The 19,153-nt window shown below is 41.0% G+C and overlaps 1 protein-coding gene and 1 non-coding gene across 3 annotated transcripts in view; both read right to left on the bottom strand.

Annotated features, from left to right (window-relative positions):
* The window catches only part of ERC2 (ELKS/RAB6-interacting/CAST family member 2), a 922,431-nt gene that overhangs the window by 695,110 nt on the left and 208,168 nt on the right, over nt 1-19,153 (bottom strand). The gene's annotated exons all lie outside the window — the stretch shown is intronic.
* On the bottom strand, nt 17,527-17,603 carry LOC118633662. Its single transcript, XR_004960216.1, has one exon. It is a non-coding gene; the product is annotated as a small nucleolar RNA SNORD72 (small nucleolar RNA).

Here is a 19,153-nt window from a genome sequence, read left to right as displayed (position 1 = left end):
GTAATATTACACAATAGTAAAACATAACTGCTAACATGCATGGCAACATGGAAGAATTTCATCCACATGACGATAAGAGAAGAAGCCAAACACAAGGGTACATACAGTATAAGTCCATTTATATGAACTTAAAGAACTGGCAGGATCATAGTCACCTCAAGGGGGCATAACTAATAGGAAGGGGCATGAGGGGTTTGCTGGGGACAGGAAATGTCCTAAACCTAGATTTGAGTGGTGATATATATATGAGTGTAAACATTTCTTCCAAGTTTGTTTTTTTTTTTTGGGGGGGGGGGGGGTTGTATTTTTTTCTTGTGGCAAAATATACATAGCATAAAACTTACCATCTTAACCATTTTAAGTGTATGATCAGTGGCATTACGTATATTCACAATGCTGTGCAACCATCATCACCATGCATCTTCAGAACTCTTTTTTCCCCAAATTGAAATTCAATATTCATTAAATAATAACTCCCCATACTCCCACACCCCTAGCCCATGGCAACTACCATTCTTACTTCTGTCTGTGTGAACTGGACTACTCTAGGTATCTTATATAAGCATAATCATATGGTATTTGTCCTTTTGTGATTGGCTTATTTCAGTTAGCATAATGTCTTCAGGGTCCATCAAAATAGTAGGCTGTGTCATATCCTCGTTACTTTTTAAGGTTGAATAATACACACACACACATACACACACACACACAAACACACACACATTTAGCCATTCATCTGTCAGTACACACTTGTATTGTTACTACCTTTTGGCTATTGTGAATAATGCTGCTATAATCATAATATTTAAATATCTGTCTGAAACCCTGCCTGCTTTTCATTCTTTTGCGTGTTATACAAAGGGTAAAAATGTTTTAAAAATTCATCAAATTTTATGTTTAAGATGTGTACACTTTACTGATTGGTGCACTGTACATTAATAGAAGTGTAAAAAAACTAAACAACAAAAAAAATATCCCTGAAATAGCCTCCCAACAGACTTAGATGCCTGCATGAGCTGTCTATGTTTTTCTTGGGAAGAGGCTGTGTCAGTTATTGTTGTTATTAGTGCTTTGGTTACAAACGTGCATAGGTATTTCATAGTCTACCTCAATCCAATTTTTCCCATAAACCCCAATACTTTTAATGCATGATTTTAAAGAATACAATTTTTAACATTGCATGTATTTTGTTATAATACTTAATAGTATATAATATACTTATTTAACATATATTTGGCATTATGTTAAGTGGCAATACAGCAATAAATAAAATTCCATGGCGGACCTCTGGGACAACAGCAAGCATACTAATATTTGCAAAAGAGGGATACCAGAAGGAGAAGAGAGAAAGCAAGGGACTGAGAACCTTTTTGAAAAAATAATGATGGAAAACTTTCCTAACCTGGCACAAAAAAAAAATGGACATACAAGTCCAGGAAGCATAGAGAGTCCCAAACAAGATGTACCTAGAGAGGCCTACACCAAGACACATAATAATTAAAATGGCCAAGGTTAAAAGACAAAGAGAGAATCTTACAAGAAGCAAGAAAGAAACTTAGAAGCAAGAAAGACACTTCAAGGAAGCTCCCATAAGACTGTCAACTGATTTCTCAACAGAAACTTTGAAAGCCAGAAAAAAGTGGTACAAAATATTCAAAGTGATGAAAAGCAAGGATCTACAACCAAAACTACTCTACCCAGAAAAGCTATCATTTAAAGTTGAAGAAAGAGCTTCCCACATAAGAAAAAGCTAAAGGAGTTCATTACCATCAAACTAGTGTTACAAGAAATGTTAAAGACACTTCTTTAAGAAGAAGAAGAAAATAAAGAACATAAATATGAATTAATAAAATGACAATAACTATATACCTAGCAATAATCACTTTTAATGTAAATAGATGAAATGCCTCAATCAAAAGACATAGGGTAGCTGAATGAATAAGAAAACAAGACCCATATATATGCTGTATATAAGAGACCCACTTCAGATCAAAAGACACACACAGACTGAAAGTAAAGGGATGGAAAAAGATTTTTCATGCAAATAAAAAAAATGCTAAGGTAGCAATATTTATATCAAACAAAATGGACCTTAAAACAAAGGCTATAGTGAGAGACAAAAAACATTTCATAATGATAAAGGGAGCAATCCAACAGAGGGTGTAACCCTTGTAAACATTTTTGCAACCAAATAGAAGCACCTACATATATAAAGCAAATATTGATGGACATAAAGGGAGAGATCCACAGCAATACAGTCATAGTAGGGGACTTTAACATGCCATTGACATTAACAGATAGACCTTCCAGACAGAAAAACAAGGAAGCAGCAGCCTTAAAAGACACACTAGATCAGATAGATTTAATTGATATCTTTAGAGCATTTCACTCCAAAGCAGCAGAATATACATTATTTTCAAGTACACATGGAATATTTTCCAGGATAGACCACATGTTAGGTCACAAAACATGTCTCAGTAAATTTAAGAAGACTGAAATCATATTAAGCATCTTTTCTGACCACAATGGTATGAAACTAGAAATCAGTTAAAAGAAAAAACTGAAAAACATAACAGCACATGGAGGCTAAATAACATTCTACTAAGCAATGAATGGGTTAACAATGAGATCAAGGAAGAAATCCAAAGATAACTGGAAACAAATGAAAATGAACACATAAAAACCCAAAATCTATGAGACACAACAAAAGCAATCCTAAGAGGGAAATTCATAACAATACAGGCTTACCTCAAGAAACAAGAAAAATATCAAGTAAACAATCTAACCTTATACCTACAGGAACCAGAAAAAGAACAACGAACAAAACCCAAAGTGGGTATAAGGACTTTCAAGACCTGTTCTTCACACTTTAGTCACTGAACTGAACATTCTTTCCTCAATATACAATAGACTTTCCAAGCTTTTCACCCTTCCGGTCAAAACCAACCCATTACACGAGACCTAGCTCAAAAACCACCAGCTCTGCAGCATTCCCTCAACTAGCTGTGCACTGGCACAGCATCCCTGACGGGCTGCCATGTCCCTCCCCGAGCATTCCCACCAGAACTCCATGAGTATCCGCGACATAACTGCCAATGCATTATAAATTAAAGTGCTTGATTTTATAGCGGTTACAGTTATGACACATTTATCTGCATTAAACATATTTCTCTATCGTGTTCAGTCACAGTGAAACAGGTCAGGCCTGACAGGCCAAACTTTAGCAGTCAATCATTAGCTGTTCTCTTCAAAAACAATATTCTTCAAATTGTCCACAGTGATTTCAGTAACAGACACATGGCCGACTTACTATCAAACCATTTCCCTCATGAAATGCTTAAGTAAGAGAAAAAAATCATTCTAAATAAATTATCTCTTCAGCTGCCTCTAAAAAATACCTTTTGGTCACACAAAATAAACATTACACAATTCACACTAGAAAAAAAAATGTCTTTCTACAATACAAGATCTAAACATATTTCTTAATTGTAAAGCAAAACAACCCAAAATAAAGAAACAAAAAGCTCTCACCCAGAGACATGAAATTAAAAAGACTAGTTTTTGGATAGTCTCCCAAACCAAACAGGGTCTCTCTCAGAGGACTTTCTCCTAACAATCTAGAATTTCCTTCCTTTTAAATCTTTCAGAAAACACCCTCCCATGCTCCACTGGTCTCCACTCCAGAAGAGCCATGGGCAATTATGGGCTCCATCGATGCTTGTGACTTCACCCTTGTGCAACAGCCACAATCCCCATGGGGCACAAGCAGAGATAATACGCTCAACCGGCAACCCATACGGAACACAGAGTGAACTGGATGGGGCCACGATGGGCTCTGCTCTCTACCAAACATCACTAGGAGAACCCCTACCTATCGGGAGTGTGTGGTGCCTGCAACCAACATCCACACGGGAACCGGGAAGCATGTGGCACAGACACTTGCAAAATCAGAATGGTGAGGAGGCATTCAGGGATAAAATTCACCCTGCAAAGTAAAACAGAAGTTTATCGATGAAACTGGAAAGAAGGGAAAGAAACGTATCTTGGCAAGGCTGCCGCCTGACAATGAGAGATGGTTATCCAAAGACACACCAGGCTGGAGTAATCCCTCATGATCATGAATGTTGCTTCTCTAAAATGCAATGTCTACAGGCCCCATGCTGGCAGCAGTCTTGAGTTTGAAACCTGGATTACCAACTATGTGACCTTGGGAAACTTAACTCTCCTTGACCTTCAAATCCCACATCTAAAAAATTGGGGATTGAGAGAATACTTAGAAAGCAGACAGCACAGGGCCTGCCACATAACAAACACTAATAAATTATAGTTGCTGCTATTATCCTTTGTAGCTGAAGGAATGAAAACAAAGACTTGTCGTCTAACAGCATGCTGCCAATACCTCATTTTGTGAAGATGGGAATGTGTATAGGTACATTGTCCACTCTGGTGGTTACCAGCCATGTGTGGCTATCAGGCACAAGAAATATGGCTAGTCCAATGGAGAAACTGTTCTTTTCATTTTACTTCAGTTAATTTAGATGCAAACAGCCACATGTGGCTACGGACTACTGCATTGGATTGCGTGAGTTTAAAATAATTAAAATACCACTTCCCATTGAAGGAAGAATACATAGCCCAAATGACTCTAAAATTTATTGGCAGACCAGTGCCAATCTGCTATCAAGTTTTCGTTAGTTCACAACAAAACAAAACAAAATGCTCAATTCTATGAATTGTTCATAAAACTGGACCAATTCCATTTAAAGCACTACTGCTCCTTCTGGGATTGGATGGTCACTCTGCATTTTTAGGAAACGTATTCATTCATTCAACAAATGTCTATTATAAGTCCTTTCTCTGTGCCAGGCATTATTCTGTGGATATGGAGTAAATAAAATATTTTCCTGCTTCAAGGAGCTATTTTAGAGGAGGGAGAAAGACAATAAAAACACACACACACACACACACACACACGCGCGCGCGCATCCAAAAATAAATAAATAAATAACGTAAAGCGGGAAAGGTAGAGAGAGAAAGAGGGAGGGGGAGGTGGAGGAAGCTCTGTCCCACGCGGAGGCATTGGAGTGAGTATCTGAGGGGGGTGAGGTGAAGAGCTAGCCTGGCAGGGAAGGAAGTACTCTGGGCACAAGACACAGCAAGTGCAAAGGCTCGGAAACAAAACAACCTGCCATATCCATGAGGGAGCGTATGTGGCTAAAGCAAGGGAAGAACTGAAGACAAAGCGAGAGCATGTATCTGAACTGGATCACGTAGGTATCTCCTGGCAGGCCACGGTAAACATGTTGGCTTTTTTTAAAGATAAAATTCTGTTTTTTGACTAGTTTTAGATTTGTAGAACAGTTACAAAGATGGCATAGAGAGCGAGTCTCTTGGCCAGCTTCCCCCGTTGTTAAACATCGCACACAACTGTGGTGCACTTGTCAAAACTAAGAAAGTAGCATCCATGTAACAGTATTAATTAAACTCCAGACTCAATTCAAATGTCACCAGTTTTCCCACTAATGTCTTTTTCTGTTCCAGGATCCAATCCAGGATACCACATTGCATCAAGGCGCGTCTTCTTGGTCTCTTCCACTGTATGACATTTTCTCAGTCCTTACTCATTTGTCACACCCCTGTAGTTTTAAAGAGCAGTGACCACGTATTTGGTAGCCTGTCCCTGGGTTGGAATTCCCTGATGTTTTCCTCATGTTTAGCCTTGGGTTACAGGTTTTGCGAGGAATACCACAGAGGTGAGGTGCCCTTGTCAGGTGATGATATGATATCCACATGCTTTATTCCTGGTGAAGGACTCTGACTTTTATTCCAAAGAAATGGGAGCCACAGGAGAATTCTGAGCAGAGGAGAGGCATGGCCTCAACTTTTAAAAGGATCATTCTGGAAACAGGCTATAGGAGGCAAGAAGCATAGAGTGCAATCAGGAGGTTATTGAATGATTCAGGTGAGAGATGATCACAGTGGTTTAGGCTAGAATCGTGGCAGCTGAGGTGGTAAGAAGAGGTTGAATTCCAGGTATATGCTGAAAATAGAACCAACAAGCTTTGCTCATGAATTAGATGTGAGATGTGAGGGAAACAGAGGCCAAAAGATAACAGTTAAGATTTTTCCCTGAGCATCTGATAGGGAATACTGAACAAAAGGCCAAGGGAATGGGGGAGATTAAGAATCTAGGTTGGATTGTTGGATTCATTGCATTTGCAAAGTCTATTAGACATACAAGCACAGAGGTGGAATAACGATTGAACAGATGATTCTAAAATCCAAAGGTGAGGTTGAGGCCAAAGATATAAATTTAAGAATCATCAATAAACAGATGGTATCTGAGGCCATAAAATGGATGAGATCACCCAGAGACTGAGTGTTGAGAAGAGAAAAAGTCTGAGATTGAAAATGATGAAGGTAGTTGATGATAGCTGCGATTTTTTTTTTCAATCTCCTAATTTGGAAAAATTAAAAGCTGGAAACCCTATAGCAATCTTCAAGGTTTGGTGGTATGCAAATAAATAAATATACATATACTTACTATTTTTACTGTATCTTGGTGTGTTGGTTATTTTTACTCCAAAGTCCTGAGAACCATAAATAATATCTCCAGCTCCCTTTGCTATCTTTAGTAGTTTTTCAAAGTTTTTTCTGGAAGGCATTCTTTTTTTCGACTAGAAGTTTATACTTTGGAGAGGAAGAAGAGGCACAAGTGTAAGGGCTTTGAGAGCACGGATATTCCGTCTGCTGTCTCACCGCCCAGTGACTCTAGTAAGGCGGCATGCAGTGCTGGTTAAGAGCAGAGATTTTGGAAGAGAGTGAAGGTGTGCCCCAGCTCAGCCACTTATTAGTTACAGGACCATCAAGGAGAGTCTTCCCTCCCTACACCTCTGCTTGCTTTGCAGCTCCGCAGGGTTTTTCTAATGTGCTGAAGCCCAAAACAGTGCCATGCCCCAAATCTCTGACCAGCTGCAAGTCTTCCACAGTGTTGTCCGGGACAGAACAAAAATGAATCTTCCTACAAGCAATCCTCTTTCAGTCAGGGATGGAGGCGTGAGAGAACTAATTAATGTCACAAGCAACCATTTATAACAATGTGTTCAAATGCCTGAACCTCCACCAGCTGCCTTCCTCATAAAGATTAACATCTTCCTTTCAGATGTAGCACTGAGGTTTGCCATTTTCGGATTCAACACGAATAAATTAACACAATCCCAGGATGATGACCTTCTTCGAGCAAGCTCAGAAAGGGAGCTAAAAAGAGAACCAAGGTTGTCCTGGCCAGTTTGGCTCAGCAGTTAGAGCGTTGCCCTCGGACCGGGTTTGGTTCCCACTAAGGGCACGTACCTCGGTTGCCCAGCCCTGGTTGCCCAACCAGGTCTCTTTCACACCAATGTGTCTCTCTCACATCAATGTTTCTCTCTCTCTCTTCTCCCCGCTCTCCCTCCCGCTCTATCTGAAGATAAATACAAAAATGTCCTCACCTCCTCAGGTGAGGATGAAAAAAAATAAAGGAAACCAAGGTTTATTCCCAATCTTGTATATCACGTCTACGCAGGAGGCAGGGCGGCCTGAAACAGTATTTCCCCGTCTTCTTACACAGTGGTTGTCAAGCTTTCGTGTGAATCAGAATCACCTGGAGGGCTTGTTAAAAGGTCTGTTGCTGGGCCTAACCTCAGAGCTTCTAATTCGGGAGGTCTGGGGTGGGCCCTGAAATTCTGGATTTCAAACAGGTTTTCAAGTGATGCTGAGGCTGCTTGTTCGAGGACCACGCTTTGATAACCATGGCTCAAAAAAATGCCCAATATGTCAAAGTCACGGCTGAGAAGATCTGAGTGGACACTAATCTCTTTTATTTACTTCCAGCAGGGTAATGATTGATGGACAAAGATGCCTGCAAGATTTTACCATATGATTTGCAAATCCAGCCCTAGATAGTTACTGTATGAATCATTTTCCAGCCTTGCAGAACTTCCAGGAATTCGTGGACACCAAACCACACACTTTTGAAAGCCTTCCCTAAAAGGAAAGCTTATGAGAAGCCCAGAGGATGTGAAGTAAAGACACTCAAAAATAAATTCAACAATTACTTCATAGCAACACTGTCAAACTTTGACATAACCAAAGGCCATATGAAATATACTAGAAACTGACTACACAGCAAAACCTAGTAATTAAAAAAAAAAAAAAAAAGGTAAGACAGCCTAGCCCAATTGTGGAAAAAATGTTTAAAATAAATAAATCTTAGCACTTCTTTTAAAAACTATACCACAATCGAGGACAAATAAGAAAAAGGAGGAATGTTCCATTAAAATCGCTCTCCATTATAAAATGTAAATAAAAATCCAGAATTATGATGCCTACTCAACCAGATTGGCATTCCTAATTCAATGAGGCGAGTATTTACTAGAAGCACACTCTGGGAAAGGCACTGCCGGGACGGAAGGCGCTCCCCTCCCCCCGACTCAAGGATGTCCGTGGCATGAGCGGTGAGTGTCATAACAGAAAAACGAATGTACCGAGGGGAACCTTGTACTGGGAAAGCAGCCCGGAGCCGGACCTGTGAGAACGGAAGGGCATTCCAGGGGAGAGCACAGCAAAGCCCAAATCCTGAAAAGGGACACAGTTCAGGGCATACTGGGGGAAGGCTGTGAAATGCGACCAAAGTGTAAAGTGCCTTGGAAGTATAGTGAAGGGGAAGGCTATTAAAGCAGGATCATGTGAGAATCCCAAAGACAGCCCATCAGAGTTTGGCCTTGCATCGCGTTTAACAGGCAGTAAATGAATAAAGGTACAACCTGTACAGGAACAAGAATATCCCCACGAGAATGCAGAATTTAGGTATAATTACAGTAATCGGAATACCAGATGCCAAGTAGGAAATCTTTCTTGAGGTCACACAGAATGGTAGAAAAGAAAGTGAAGAGATCACATGTTTGATTGCACATATTCTCACTCTTTCCCCATAATTAGGCATAGGCGGGAGTGGGGGGATGAACCCGGCGAAGCACTACAAGGGATTCTAATACAGCGCCATCTATTGGAAATCACTTCTAAAAACCGGCAAACTGGACTCCACGTTCTCCGATATCCGGAGAAATAGCAATGAAAACTTAAACAGGAGAAATCGCGGCTCAAACCCAGACAAACCAGGGTGCTGAGTTCCATGGCATGTGCCTTAGTTGCCGCTTGTGAAACCTGAATGTACATGGGACCTCTTCAGAGGGGAGACCCGCGGACTCCGTGGCAGCAGGACCGAGGAGACTGGTGTGGAGGACATCATCAAGCCTTTTTTGCAGAGGCCCATGTACAGAGTAACTGGACCTGTTTGAAATGATTTATTTACAGATTTTATTTGAGTATTAAAATGAGTATAAAAAGCCAAGGTGTGTGCATTCACATGAAGTTCTCAAAGGGCCACCTTCATGGCCACCACATGGCCCAGGTTACCATATTCTTATTCCCCTTAGGACTACAATAACCTCCTAGTGTCCAGTTTGCTTGGGACAGTCCCAGTTAATGTTGTCCCAGTATTAACAGCACCCTCTTTCATCCTCAGAAATGGCCCAGTATGGATGATGTATGGTCACTCTATTTCTCATTTATTCTCCCCTCGCTTCAGTCCTTCCTCCACATCATAGGAAAATTACACTTATTACATTACTACAATCCCTGATTCCTCCCAGCTTAAAACCTGTCCTTGGCTTCCCCTGAGTTGGCACCAAAGGCCTACTCTGCTAGGCTCATTCTTACACCTGTCCTTCTATCCATACCAGAATTCCTCCTCAAGGAGACCAGAAATGTCTGCCCTGGGCCCTCACACATGCTGTTCCTGCTACCGGGAATGCTCTTCCCCATCATCTTTCTTTCCCTGCTAATTCCCATTCCGCATTTGAAACCCAGTCCACAAATCATTTGCTCAGGAAAGCCCGCCCTGAGGACCTCTTCAGACTACAAGTATGCACTTCTATGTATAACACCACATGTGTGACTAAACGCTTGTGTGTTTAATGTCTGTGTCCACGGACTCAGCTCTCTGAGGACAGGGATTATGATGGGCTTCATTCACAATTGACTACTCATTGTCTGGAATAGCGTTCTCCACCTATTAGCTTCTCAATTAATATTACTGAATAAATTAGATCACGTCACAATATTTTTATGTAGAAAATAAAGTCACCATTTGTAAAGAGACTTCATTTTGTTCATCAGTGTAGTAATTTCCCACTGCTTCTGTTAGAAATTAATGGCTTAAAATTACACAGATGTTCTGTCTTATACTTCAAGAGACAAAAAGTCCAAAAGGGATCTCTCAGATTACAAGCAAGGTGTCAGCAGGATCACATTCTGAAGGTTCTAGGAAGAATCCTTTCCTTTGCCTTTTCCAGCTTCTACAGGCTTCCCCAAACCCTTGGCTTGTGGCACAGTCACCTCCAAAGCCAGCAATCGCATTACTCCGACATCTTCATCCATCGCCCCATCTGCCCTGACTCTCTGACTCTCCTGCCTCCCCCTTTCACTCACAAGGACCCTTGTGATTACACTGGGCTCACCCAGATCATCCAGGGTAATCACCCCATCTCAAGATCCTTAATTTAATCTCATCCACAAGATCTTTTTCCACATAATTTTAACATAATCACAAATTTCCCTTGACCAGGAATCAAACCTGCAACCTTTTGGTCTGAGTGACGCGCTAACCACTGAGTAAGTAACACTGGCGAGGGCTGCCTAAAACTTGTGTTTAATGCACCTCTTGAATTACATGAATAGTAATAACAACAACAGGAGTGAGACTCTATTACAGTTTTATATCTTAGAAAGCTCATGTACAGACCAGGCAAAGAGTAGCAACATGAAAATCAACACAACTCACTCTTTTCTTGGAACAATGTCTCATGTACCAGACACCTCAAATGACTTGCTCAATTCAAAGTGACTGCTTTAATACCACTGTGGAGTTGTAGTAAAATGGCACATACAACTGAAGAGAGTACCTTTCCCTTTGAGTGAGCTTTATGTACAAGCTCAACTGGATATTTGGAGGACAGAGAATTTAATGCAGATGGTTTGGGAGTTTTAATAGAATGGTTTCTGTGGGGATGGAGCCACCATGACAAGTAGCAGCAGCAGCAGCAGCAGCAGCAGCAGCAGCAGCAGCAGCAGCAACAGTTCCCCCTCTAGTCTTGAAACAATTCTTTCTTTCCTTTAGTTTACAGCTTTCACAAAGAGCCTCCCCTGTCCAGAATCTTTTAGTCTGTGTCACCTCTTTCCCTTCTCAGGAAACCATACTACATTCTCCTAAAATCTGGTATCTTCCCTTAAACCCACCACCATATACTGAGTTCTATCCAGGCAACTGCTTATCTATGCAGAAAAGCATATTGAGTTTCATCCAAGGACCATTTCTTTTTACCTTAGGCATCCATCAATCATTCAACAGATATCACTGAATACCTGCTCAGTACCAAGCTAAGTACTGAGTTGTAATAGTGAACAAGATAGGTATGGCCCATGTCCACATGGAGCTTACATTCTTTTGGAGAGACAAAATTAAACAAATAATTATACCAACTATTGTAACGGTGATACTTGCCATGATAAGTCATAAGTCACATGGGTAAAGCTGGCCAAGAATTTTAAATAGTTGCCGATATTTTTTTTAAATAAGGAAAGTTCACAATAAAACAAGAAGTTTCTGCTCTTCTTTTTATTTAAATGACTAGACCTGAGCACAGCTGTCCCTTTCAGAGAGGATGCACGGTTTCCGACTCCACAGTCCCCAGCACTCCCTCTGTCTCCCTGACACTGGGCTACGGTTCAATCACTTGTCGTCACGTTTATGCTTCTGTTTTCCTACAGGCTACAGGACACTAGCCACATGTGACTATTTAAATGTAAGTTTTAATCAACGAAAAGTTCAGGCCCTTGGGTGCACTAGCCACAGTAAGTACTCAATAGCTGCCGTCACAGGCCAGGCCGAGACAGGCCACTTCCATCACCACAGAAGGTTTTGCTATCAACTGTCCGTTTCATTCTCTACATCACACACGGCTGCTATAGGCATACCCGTTTGCAAGCCCTCCTAAAGGATGATATGAAATTGTTTAAAGAGAAGAACCAAACTGGATATGGAAATCCAAGGAAGGCCCCCTGTGGAGGTGACCAAGGAGCTGGGGAGTGAAAGACATGCCAACGTTCGTGGGTTGAAGGTTAGCTGGAGGAAAAGTGATCCAGGCAGAAAGGAAGAATGTATAAGGAACTCAGAAGGAGGGATTTATCCTTACAGAAATCTTTCCTGATTATCTTAGCTCACTTCACAGCTCCTTCCTAAAAAACATCCTTGTTTAGCACATATCCACGTAGAGGGCTGCATATAAACTCAGATCTTCAGATAACACTGCTCACGGCTTTTTTTTTTTTTTTCCCCAAGTTTCACTTGAAAAACCATCTCTATTTGAAGGGCACATACTTTTCTTCCTCTCCAATTCAGGATGACAGTTTCCAATCCTGAGACTATCAAGACCCTAAACGTGAAGGCCATCTGCTGAGCAGACGGTTTCCCTGGGAACAGCAAATGCTCTTCTTGAGTGAATTCCACTCAGTATTTTTCCTTTCTAAAGGACAGTGACTTCTCTGTGGAGGAAGGCATTTTCAATTTTTTTTTTCTTAGAATTTGCATCCTCTGTGAAGATGATGCGCTTTGGGAGTTGTTTCAGACCCCATGCTGCCAAAAGCCAAGTTTTTGCTAACAGCTTCTCAAGTGCTGGGGCCTATTTATTATTTGATGCATTTTTTTGGACCCTCGGTAGTAAAAAGATTGAAGCGGTTCTGATGTTTCCACTGGGAGAGCTTGCTTTTCTGGTCCATGCAACCAAATGTCAACTAATTCCAGGCACTGCAACTAAATGACAATGACTTCTGAAGCTTCATTAGTTCTGTTGGGAACAGAGAGAAAAACAGATGACCTACAAAGCCCACAGCTCAAGGGTAAAGCAAGACATGTAAATGAGCATAATCCCTACAGTGAATGTAAAAATAGACACATGTTGCAGGTATTAAATGTTGGTAAAACATCAAGGCAAGTCAGCACATGCAGCCTGCAGGAAGGGACCCATCTCTCATGCAGTTCTTCCACTGACCTCTCCAAGGAAATCCAGGGGAAGTATTTGGGGTAAACGCAAACCCAGCTTGTCAATTCCCAGCCTAAACCCTCTGCCCACTTTCTTCTCACAGATCCTTGAGGCCAAAAAAATTTAAGATTTTATTCCCATCAACAGACTCCTAAACCCACAAAATACCAGCCCGTACCTAAAGCGACATTTTATACTTCTTTACCCTGGTCCTTTTCCAGCGTCGGTGGGGAGCTCCATCACGCCACCAGATGACGGCATCACCCTTCCTGGGCTCCACATGTGTTTATTGCAAGAAGCCCTTCCACTTGGCCTGTCTACTAGTTGCTTGTACTTTCATCTTGACTGTGAAGCAACCTTGTTAAAAAATTTATTTTTCAGGTGCCACCACCGATAAATCAGCCTTTTGATCAGGGGAAAAGCATCATGAAATTAAGAAAGGACACATTTTCCTTTTTCTGGGAAGGTTTTGGGATGTCAGTCACTGTAAAAATCTCTTCTTGGGAATGCTGTCCACATCTGCAAACTGTTGCTGTAAGGTCTACGCAGAAATCCATTTCAGAATAGAGCGCTGCCCTGTGTAAGCCATCTTTCCTGGAAAATGCCCACCCGGCCTCCTCCATTGAACTATAAAGTCACGTTGCTTTCTGTGATGGGACAGAAGGAAGTGATTCACACACCTGAATTCCCTAAGAAATGGAAAATTTCTCACGGGAGAATGTTTTGATAGCTTTCCTTCCATTCAAAGTCACAGCGTACATGTGAGTCTCAGAGGTTCCTTATGCAGCAGAGAAGGAAAACTTGAGATGGGTTAGTGATCATGTGAATCATACCGTATTCAAATGAGTTCTGCCTTTTCACTTCCTTCCTCTGTTTGCATTTTATCAGAAGCAAGCATGTTTGTAAATTATAATGTAGGTGGAACAAATCCGTAGTTTCTGAAGAAGGTATCATCATGCCTGAACAGCTAGCTAGTTGTGTAATATTGTCCAAGCCCCTCGACACATGACAAACCTCAAAATGCAATTTTTTTCTTTTCGATCCTTAAGGAAGTTTTTTTTTTTAAATCTTGCACATCTTTTTTTTTTTTTTAATCCTCACCCGAGGACATTTTTCCATTTTTTGTTCAGACAGAGTGGGAGGGAGAGAGAGAGAGAGAGAAACATCGATGTGAAAGGGACACATCGAGTGGTTGCCACCTGCACAACCCAACCAGGGCCGGGGACAAACTGCAACCGAGGTACGTGCCCTTAGCGGGAACCGAACCCGGGTCTCTCTGGACCGCAGGCCGACGCTCTAACCGCTGAGCCAAACCGGCCAGGGCAAGGAAGTTTGGTTTTTTTTTGGTAATCATCTGAGCCAATGGAAGGAACTCATTACCTGAACTTGGTCCCCAGGGCAGAGAAAGCCGAGCTGAGAGCCCTTGGGAAGATGAACTACAGCCTCTGCCCTTACCAAAGACAAAATGAGTGTCTAGGTGTACCAGATCCCCAGGTAACTCTGCTCCCTCCTCTCCCCCGAGCCCAGAGGATGTGGTCTGAGAAGCACTTACAATCCGATGGAAGGCCCAAGTCAGACAAGTGTGGTCTGGAGGTGGAGAACCTGCCTGACCTACCACTCTGGGAAGCTGGGCAGGTCATCCTCATTTTAGATTGGGGGGCTCAGGGCTCTGGGGCCTGGGCCAGCTCCCACCCTGCCCTGCTCCAGCAGAACAATGCTGCCAAGCAGGCTCACAGGCCACTGGGCTGGTGCTAAAGAGACTGAGGCTCCTGCAACCTCCAGACACTGGCTGCAGCCCAGGAAGGCAGGCGGGCCTGGCTGCTCAGACAGACCTTCAGCACATGTAGATATTTGGTCTGTGGGCTTCCATTAGCACTTGCACTGGCCCCAGAAATGGTAGGGGCATCCTGCCTCTGGTTCCTTGTCTAAAATGTCATACTTTTTGCTTAAGTACCTTAATTTAAGGTAAAGCTAGGTAAAAATTACAATTCAAGATGTCAGGGAAAAAAATAAATAAAATAAAATTTATTTTTCCAGAGTTATTCCAAGAAGAAATCTTTGAATGAATTGCAGCTTCTGGCTTGCCCTTTCCTACCTCTCAGGTTGCATGCCCTATAAAAAGAACATCATTAAGTAAAACTATGGTTTGAAATACTTAGGGATACACACACACAATACCGCAAATACCACACTGTAAAATTCTCCATGTGGTATAAGAATCACAGTTTATCGCTCTCTAATGATCAATTGGCAATTAATAGTTAACCACCTTCTTGCACTGAAGACCTTTTCTAAAATACACAAAAGGAAACTACTATGTAGAGATTATTCCAAGACTCAGCATTCAAAGTATAACTTTAAAGAGAACAAATAAACAAAGCCATGCCAAAAGGAGCCCCAAACTACACACACTAAGAAGTATTTACTATTATCACTTAGAAGCATTAACATAAAAATATCTAAACTTTCATTTTTCTGATTTTTTATCCTAATTACAAAGACAGATGTGCTTACTATTCACGATGCTCAAACCATAAGCACAGTATAAGAAACAGCTTTCCCCTTCTGATCAGAAGCATAAATAATGTTTCTATATTATGTCGTATTGATATATATCATGGAACTGGTTGAAATGTATCTCTGGCTACTGTAAATCATAAATACAGTTCAGTGGAACCTCCTCCTTAAATGTAGAAAACAAGCACATAGCAATGAAATCTGGAGTTATACTCGATTTGAGTGTGAGTTTCTTCATAGCCCATTTTAATTGATTTATATGCACAGGAAAGAGGGGGAACATTAAACCTTTTACAAACCTTCCCAAGCTCTCCTAATTAGGCCAGTCCTACATAAAGAACTTCATAGTTTTAGAAAATCTGAGAGCAATGAAATTAAAAATGAGATAAATTGGGGGAAAACACACATATTCCAACACCTGTTCTCAAATTCTGTGCTTCTAACAAAGGGAAAGTTATAGGTAAGAGACAGAGGGCTATGACCAGGTTCCTCACTGGGCCACAAAATGGTATTTCTGAAATTTCTGTCCATAATTTACCTTTATGAAGAAAATCTGTGAAACATGCCAAAAGCATCAAAGAGCACAGAAAAAGCCATGCTTGACAAGAGAAGTTTATTTAACAGAACATTAACTGAGACATGTAAAGTAACCAATCTCTGTCAGGACTTAAGGTATTAGTTTAAAAAAAAAAAATTGCATCTTTATTTAACATATTCTCAGAATCTTTCTATCTAGCAAGTTGCTGAGTAAATGTACACATAAAAACTAAAATATCTAAAGTAAATGATCTATTCTAGAAAATACAGATGGTGGTACCAAAACATCTACCATATTTCTTCACAACCTAAGCCACCAGTGATGGTAAGGCACATCTTAATATATCTGCAGAGAAAGAAAAACCTTGCAATAACACACCATCCAGTGTGAGACGCATCCCAATTTCCGAGATGCTAAAATGTGTAAAGTAAGTCATTAAAATATGAAAAACACATCCAACTCTGATACTTGAAAAAGCCAGAATGAACATTTGAGTATAATGATGACTTAGCAAATACTTGTGGAAGAAATGAAAAAGTGAATGACTTACACAACTTTCTTGGTGGAAAAGTGGAATGAGTAAAATTTCTATACAAATGATCACAAAGACAAGAGATAGTTCTCCTTCATCAGGCCTCTGCCCTACTACTCTGGCCCAGCTTTCTTTCCCAATCAGAGTTCCTACAATGTTGCAGTAAAAAGCACACACTCTAACACTGGTTTTATATACATATCCACATATATACACACTAAGCCACACTCTAGAGCAGTGGTTCCACACACTATGACATGCACTAAACCCTGCTGCCAGTTTTGTAAATAAAGTTTTATTTGAACAGAGTCGAGCTTTATGTATTGTCCACGGCTGCTTCAATCATGCTGCAATGGCAGGATTCAATAATTGCAAAAGATGAAATGGCCAAGAAAGCTTGAAATATTTATTATCTGGCCCTTTAACAAAAAGTTTGCTAAGCCATACACTACAGCATAAAGCCCTAAAGGGCAGGAAGCATGTAAGGACTGGTCTCACTCTTCCAGCAATGGCACCACGTAAAAAGCAGAGAGTGTGCTCAGTGGTAGAGTTTGGTGATCTAAGAGCACCACACCGGGGTCAAGCCGAAAGGCCTTCTGACACACACAGCTTTAGTCAGGCTAATTTTCATTTCTAGAAGAATCTCTTTGCTCTTCATTTTACTTTTTTGTTGTTGTTCATATGTTAAGATTAGTTCCACACTGTCTGAATGACTAATGCAGAGGCTAACTCCATCTATCTTCCTGAGTAATGTCATTGAATAGATGTTTTTTTGTTGTTGTTTTTTTTTACAAAAAAACAGATTTAAATGAGTTAAATGCTAAAATTAATATTAAATTAATATGTTAGACATTTACTTTTTTTACATCACTCACTGAATAGACGCTTTGAGAATCATCAACTGTCTTTCACACAACAAACGATACGTACACAGAAACAGCCACCTAACAGTGACTCTGGGCATCAGTCATTTCCTAGCTAGGCGTGCACTCTGTGCTACCCTAGATAAGGAGCTACCAAATAGAATGAGACACAGTGACCCTCACTTAGCCGTAATCTCCTCAGACTCATTTCAAAGTAAATAGCATGATAGTAAACAGAACCTCAAGTTGATGACTAGGGGAAGGTCCACTAAGTTATTCAAATCAGGACTTTGGGGCAGATGGACGGATGTACAGTCATGGCTCCTTGTCTCCGGCTATATACAATCCAGGGACAAGGGTATTGGTGTGACCAGCCCTGGCTGGTTTGGCTCAGTGGTTAGAGCGTAGGCCCACAGATCAATGAGTTGTGGGTTTGATTCTGGTCAATGGCACGTACCTTGGTTGTGGTTCATCCCCAGCCCTAGTTGGGGTTGTGCAGGAGGCAATCAGTCGATGTGTCTCTCTAACATCGATATTTCTCTCTCTCTCTTTCCCACTCTATCTGAACAAAAATGGAAGAATGTCCTTGTGTGAGGATTTAAAAAAGAGAAGAAAAAAAAACAAAAGGCAAACCAAAGAAGAACACAGTCCTTTGAGCTCCTGAAGAGGAACGAGTTGTTCTGAGAGGATTGGGAGCTGACGAAGGAAAAAGAGATCTCATGAAGGAGGTTTGGGGGTGATTTTAAAAGAGAAAAGGAAACCCTTTCTGGGCAAGGGCGGGAATAAAGGCCCAAAGAAGGAGAGGCACACTGCCTGGTGCGCTGTACGTGCTCCGTGAGGGGCCATTACTACACAGTCACCAAAGGCACCCACTCTGTGCCAGGCGATATATCTGGGAGCAAGACAAGTTCTCTTTAAAGACAGAAAAACTGCCTCTAATGCTGACTTCATATTGTCAGCGCTCTGGTCTAAGGAGAACACAATGTGGGAGAGGAACATGGGGGGAGACAAGTCTCAACACACAGGCTGGGATCTAACTGAGATGCCTGGGAAGCCAAGCTGAAGAGGTTAGATTCCAATCTAAAGAATATTTGTAATTTTTAAAATACCTATATGATATATTAAATGTGTGTATATTTAATATATTATAAATTTTGTTCACATTTTGAAGCACTGGAGATCATTCTAACACTAGTCTTTAAAACCAACTGTTTTTATAGCAAAGTACAGAGCAAAATGTAAACTCAACTCACTAGGAAAAATACCACTACTCATTCTCAAATACTCGAACTTGATCATTTTGAGCAATAGAAGGGACCCAGTGTATGTTAGACTAGCAGCCGGTGTGCTGCTAGCTGTGGATTAGAGGTTATTTCCAAATGACCCTAACTCAACATATATTTGACACAGTTTGCCAGACCTGTATTTGTGTGTTAATGGAGACACACTTTTAGTTTTATTTTAAAAGCAACAAAACTTCCTCCACTACCTGAATACTTCTTTATAAGGTAGCTTCAGAAGTGGCAAGAAGAACCTGCTTTTAGCAACTTAATCCCCAAACGGCAGC

This window comes from Molossus molossus, unplaced genomic scaffold, assembly GCF_014108415.1.
Source record: "Molossus molossus isolate mMolMol1 unplaced genomic scaffold, mMolMol1.p scaffold_m16_p_18, whole genome shotgun sequence".
NCBI lineage: Eukaryota > Metazoa > Chordata > Mammalia > Chiroptera > Molossidae > Molossus > Molossus molossus.
Note: the sequence above shows the minus strand (reverse complement) of the source record. Positions and strands in the feature narration are given on the sequence as shown.